Consider the following 6,269-nt stretch of genomic DNA (forward strand, 5'->3'; position numbering starts at 1 on the left):
TATCCGTTCCTGGTGAAGCCTCTGTAGACGTGTTCTTCTTCCTTTCACAGGTCGGCAGTGCTGCAGTGTGTCGTCACCCTTTGGAACAGCGTCCTCATGCAGCTTCTCTTGTCTGTGTTTTGATGGTTGTAGTTCAGGGTCTGGTCTGGGGGTGTGGCTTTTCTGTACACTTTTGTAGCACATCCCCCGTTCTGTGTCCTTTCTCCCATAGACCGTTAGCTTCCAGTTTCCTGTCACTTCAACTTCCCACTGTGTTCCCATGACAACATTTCAGTCTCTGATTTGCTGCAGTGCTGCCACAAGGCACAGCGCAAGCTGGAAGAGCGGAACCTCATTTTCTCCTGAGAGACCGTGCTACCTTCAGGACCCAACGCCGAGTTCAATCATTTTAGAACCTGTCCACCTTCTTCCACGGTCTTTACCCGCCCACTGATTCCATCAGTTCCGAAGACGGATCGTTGGGCTCAAAACATTATCTCTCCTTTTTCTCCACAGATGGACTAGACCTGCTGGTTTTGTTAATTTGAAAATGAACAAAATGAGCAGGGAGACAGAATGAGAAGCACTGTTCTGGAAACTCTTTTGCTGCTTGCAATTCTGAGAACAATGGCGAATGTATTTCACACTGAGCAAGTCTCAGCTGGTTCAGGAGGTGCTGGAGCCAGTGGCTCGTTGGTCTAGGGGTATGATTCTCGCATTGGGTCTTCTAACGGGCAGACTTGCGAGAGATCCCGGCTTTCTTGACTTGTGCAAAAATGCCCGATTAAACTTCTCAAAAGGCACCTTCGTTAAACGAGGCTGGGTTCCCTGGAGTACGAATGGGGCAGGTAGCGGGGAAGTGAAATGATTGGAGATAGCGTTGAACAGGTTGATGTGAGTGATCCCGTGTTTGAGGAAGGTCAGCGATGAAGGTAGTTTGAAACATTGGGACAGCTCTCCTCGGAGAACAGAAGTTTGAAATCCGGCGTGGCAAGTTTTCCAAGTCATGAGGGGACTAGAGATTGGAAACAATGTCGTGAAAGTGTTCCCACGCCTGAAAGTATCGAGAACGATTCGGCAGCGTTTTAAATTCATGAGGAAAAGAAGTAAAAGTGACATTCGGAAGAACGTTTTCGTACAAGGAATGGTTAGGGTCAGTAAATCCCTGTCTGACAGTAATAAAGAGGCAGATTCAATGGACACAAAATTGAATTCGGTGGACATGTTCGACCAACAGAATGTTCATATTAACACAGCCTCCACACCTCTGCGCAGCAGTATATTACATAACAGCAGTGGAGATCTTTGATATGAGGCTGGAACGTGCATGCCAGATGACTGTCGAAAAGCTGAAGGGTTCTGAGAAAACGCACGGCATACTAAACACAGAGTGACGCAACGAAAGCGTGCGGGCCCCACAACCCAGAGGCCCATAGCTCGATTCGCCACCCTGGTTCAGACGAGCATGACAAGCATGTCAGAAACCGCATCACGACTCAGACATCGTCCCCTCCTATTAGGACGGATACCACCGATTGTAAATAACCTCAGAGAGAGAGAGTCAAGTGACAGACAGTCGTCGTGGACTCGATGGGCTGAACGGCTTCTGTCTGCGCGAGAATGATGCTACGTGTTTGTGCCGTCCCACTGCCTGTCTCTGGGACAGAGAGGCTGAGGGGGCAAAACTGGTTCATTTTTAACCGTCCCTTCCGTGTTGGACTGCCTGCAGTCCCTCAGCTCAGGGCCGTGGGGATGACTCTCAGTGAGTGAAGGTTTCACTCGGATTCTCTTCATCTGGGACACTTGGGGCTCAGATGTTAACTGCTGCGCGGTCGCAGCAAAGAAAGCGATGCCCACTTTGCAATAGACTTTCCGTAAGATTGCTGGGTGAAGACGATTTCTGAACACCAAGAAGGCTGCACAACAATGTGAATTTACCTGGGCGAAGAGTTCTCGGTGTCCATTTCTTTCTGTCCTGCCAGCACAGCATCTTTCTATCTCTCCGATAACAGACCCTTGGAGAAAGTTCACAATCAAAGTTGTTCATGTTCCCCGCATTAATGTAACTGACACCTCTCACCCCAAGGGTTTCAGAGAGAGAGAGAGAGAGAGAGAGCAGAAGAGCGAATGGACTCTACCCGCACCCCACCCTACACCCCGTCCCACCCCCCAGAACAACGTCCAAGTAGAAATAAATTTTTTTAATTATCCACCAGTGGAGGTAGTCTAGTTCCTGGGGATGAGACAAATATCAGCGCCCCTGGGACAGAATGACAAGCAGATGTTCTGGAAACGCTTTGCTGCTTGCAATTCTTGGTGCAATGTGGAATGTACTTCACACTGAGCAAGTTTCAGCTGGTTCAGAGTCTCCGATGTACATTGCTGTGTTTGCCGCCAGCTCAGAGAGAGAACAATAGGAAGGACGTGGGAGTGAATGACGATCCGCGTGAGAGGGCGAATAACTGTTAATGGAGACTGTTAGCGGCTAACAATACGTAGTGTGTCATAGCAGACGAGGTGATAACAAGGAGTCGTTTGTGTGGTAGGGGTCAAGGACATGGGGGAGTTCAGGCCCTAAAGTTATGGAACTCGATATTGAAGACCGGAGGGCTGTAAGGTCTCCAAGTGGAAAATGAGGTGTTGTTCTTTCATCTGGAGCTAGAACACTGCTGCAAGCCTGAGACAGAGATGTTGGCCAGGGAACAGGGTGATGTGTTAAAGTGGCAGGCAACCGCAAGGTCAGGGCCTTTATTTCTGCGGGCAGAATCGGGATGTTCTGCGAAGCAGTCACCCAGTTTATGCTTCATGTTCCATTGGGGAAACGACACTGTGAGCAGCGAATGCAGTGGACTAGGTTGTGGCAAAAGTGTTGCTTCACCTGGCAGGTATGTTTGAGCCCTTGGATATTCAGGAGGGAGCAGGTAAATGAGCAGGTGTTACACATTCGGCGGTTGCAGGGGAAAGTGCTTGGCACTATGGGAGGTGGGTGTGGGGTGTTGCGAGTGAAGGAAGAGTGGAACTTATTGTTCTCTCTCTGAGCTGGCGGCAAACACAGCAATGTACATCGGAGACTCTGAACCAGCTGACTGAACCAGCTGAAACTTGCTCAGTGTGAAGTACATTCCACATTGCTGCAAGAATTGCAATCAGTAAAGCGTTTCCAGAACATCTGCTTGTCATTCTGCCCCCGGGGCAGAATGCCCACTTTGTCTGATCCCCAGGAACTGGACTATCTCCACTGGTGGATAATGAAACCATTTTTATTTCTACTTGCACGTTGTTCTGGGGGATGGGACGGGGTGTACGGTGGGCGGCGGGTAGAGTCCATTCGCTCTTCGGCTCTCTCACTCTCTCTCTCTCTCTGAAACCCTTGGGGTGAGAGGTGTCAGTTACATTAATGCGGGGAACATGAACAACTTTGATTGTGAACTTTCTCCAAGGGTCTGTTATCGGAGAGATAGAAAGATGCTGTACTGGCAGGACAGAAAGAAATGCACACCGAGAACTCTTCGCCCAGGTAAATTCACATTGCTGTGCAGCCTTCTTGGTGTTCAGAAATCGTCTTCACGCAGCGATCTTACGGAAAGTCTATTGCAAAGTGGGCATCGCTTTCTTTGCTGCGACTGCGCAGCAGTTAACATCTGAGCCCCAAAGTGTCCCAGATGAAGAGAATCCGAGTGAAACCTTCACTCACTGAGAGTCATCCCCACGGCTCTGAGCTGAGGGACTGCAGGCTGTCCAACACAGAAGGGACGGTTAAAAATGAACCAGTTTTGCTCCCTCAGCCTCTCTGTCCCAGAGACAGGCAGTGGGACGCCATAAACACGTAGCATCATTCTCGCGCAGACAGAAGCCGTTCAGCCCATCGAGTCCACGGCGACTGTCTGTCACTTGTCTCTCTCTCTGAGGTTATTCACAATCGGTGGTATACGTAATAATAGGAGGGGACAATGTCTGAGTCGTGATGCGGTTTCTGACGTGCTTGTCATTCTCGTCTGAACCAGGGTGGCGAATTACTGCAAGGAATGGACGAAACCGCAAGGCATGTGTTTCAACTTTACCAGCTGATTGGCATCGCAGAGAACTGGGTTTGCGATTCAGTTCAGAGGAAACAGACGAAGTACAGACTACCACTGAGACCTCTAAAATCTTGCCACATGAGTTGAGTGGATTTGGCGAGTGCATCGATATGCGACATTTGGACACTTGGTAAGTAGACGCAAAGGCAGGCAGCTTGCAGAAGAGAGCACCGATCTTAAGGAAAGCAGCTCGAGGTGACATTGAACAACAGGCAGACGACGGTTTCGATCCATCGGTTATGGGTCCAGCACGCTCCCACTGCGCCACTCTGCTGCCACGCCCGGTGGCCCTTCCACAGAACACTTCAGGTTTTCGTCTGGCACGTGGCAGGCACGTTCGAGCCTGATTTCAAAGACCTCCACTGCTGTCGTGTAATATGCTGTTTCGCAGACGTATGGAGGCTGTGTAAATATAAACTTATTTCTAAATTCCCACATTCTGTTGGTCGAACTGTGATTTCACACTGAATCACAACATGTGTCACAGCGCAGATGGAGGCCATGTGGCCCACCTTCGCTCTGCTGGTTCTACACTTAAGTAAACGTGTGTCTCTATTCGTTACATTCTCTCGCCTTCTCAGCGTAAATCCGCACATCTGAACGTGACCACCGAATTCCCTTTTGTGTCCATTGAATCTTCCTCTTTGTCAGTGTCAGACAGGGACTTACTGACCCTAACCACTCCCTGCACGAAAACGTTCTTCCTAATGTCACTTTTAGTTCTTTTCATTGTGACTTTAAAATTCTGCCGAATTTTTGAGGTAGAGGTAAACAGCCAAAGATAATCACCGTCACTGCTTCCCTTCCATCGACTCAACTTTGTGAAACAATATCTTTCACTGGCAAATAAAACACTTTTGTCCTCAGGTGCCTGCTTCATTTTGACCACGACTTCACGCCCCTCACTGTTCTAGTCTCATTTCCAAACACTTGGCTCATATCCTCAAAAGCAGCTCTGCGGTTATCTGCTTGTTCCACCCTGACAGGCAGTGGGTTGCAGATTCCCGACCAGTCCCAATGTGATTGAAATATTTAAACCCCTCCACTGATTTGCATCTTTAAAAATCCGTGAAACAATCTCCCTTTCTTTCTGACGACAGTTCTCAACTGTAGTCGGCAGGGTTCACACCTGCGTGGGGAAACCGCAATGGATTTCATGTCCATCGCATTCACCACTCTGCCCACCAATACAGAACCACACTGACAGCTTCATTTCGCAGGTCTCTCTGCCCGTGGAGCTGAGAAAGAGTAAATCATTGCAGAGTTTGTTTGAATCCAATCACTTCACAGTTTTCGAAAGGGTTAAATATCTGCAAATGGCGATTCTGGGTGCTTCATCCCGAAAGATGAAATGGACGTTCAGTTAAAAGCAAAACCAGAAATTGCAGGAGCAACTCAGCAGGTCAGGCAGCATCTGTAGAAAGAGAATCAGAGACATTCCAGAACTTTTTTTACCTCATCCAGGAACATCCAAAACTACTGAGTTGCTCCAGCAGTTTCGCTTTCTGTCTCGGACTGTCAGCATCCGCATTCCTTTACGTTAGAAATTCAATCAATTCAGAAACCCCTTTGTGCTTCCTCAGTGGAAAAGATTTCCGTTTGGGAAACATTTTCCTGACACCATTAAAAACGCGCATCTTTGCAGCCAAGAAAGCAGTAGGAGCATGAACAGCAAACGCCCCGTCTCCGGGTGGTCTCGAACCACCAACCTTCCGGTTAACAGCCGAACGCGCTGACCAATTGCGCCACAGAGACAGGCCCGCCCAGCACCCGCACAGTCTCGTTGAGGAAGCTACTATTCAATTAACAATTTAACCTTCCCGCCCAGAATTACCATTGTCTTCTATCAGTTCAAACACGGCGAATACTGCAGAAAGCCAACGGGTCGAGCTGCATCCGTGGAAAGGTAAACAGAGCCGACGTTTTGAGTGTGCTACCGTTTTTGTTCAGAACTCAGTGTTTTGCCTCTTCCCGAAGTTGGTCCAGGTCTGTATCTCAATTGGCAAACACATGGCAAGTGCAGTGCCGCAATGTGTTGTTATAGCCTTGGCTGTTTAAAAAAAAGCAGTGCATTGTTTAAATGGTGATATATTGGAATGTGGAGAAAGTGAGGACTAGAGGTGAAAGTCGAAAAATGTGGCACTGGAAAAGCAGAACAGGTCAGGCAGCATCTGAGGAGCAGGACAGTGAACGTTTCGGACACAAGCCCTT

The 6,269-nt window shown here is 48.7% G+C and overlaps 1 non-coding gene across 1 annotated transcript; it reads right to left on the minus strand.

The window, feature by feature from the left end:
* Positions 1-5,739: 5,739 nt before the first annotated feature.
* On the minus strand, positions 5,740-5,813 carry trnan-guu. The gene has a single exon. It is a non-coding gene; the product is annotated as a tRNA-Asn (tRNA).
* Between the last annotated feature and the right edge of the window lie 456 nt (positions 5,814-6,269).

Source organism: Chiloscyllium plagiosum, unplaced genomic scaffold (assembly GCF_004010195.1).
Source record: "Chiloscyllium plagiosum isolate BGI_BamShark_2017 unplaced genomic scaffold, ASM401019v2 scaf_7836, whole genome shotgun sequence".
Lineage (NCBI taxonomy): Eukaryota > Metazoa > Chordata > Chondrichthyes > Orectolobiformes > Hemiscylliidae > Chiloscyllium > Chiloscyllium plagiosum.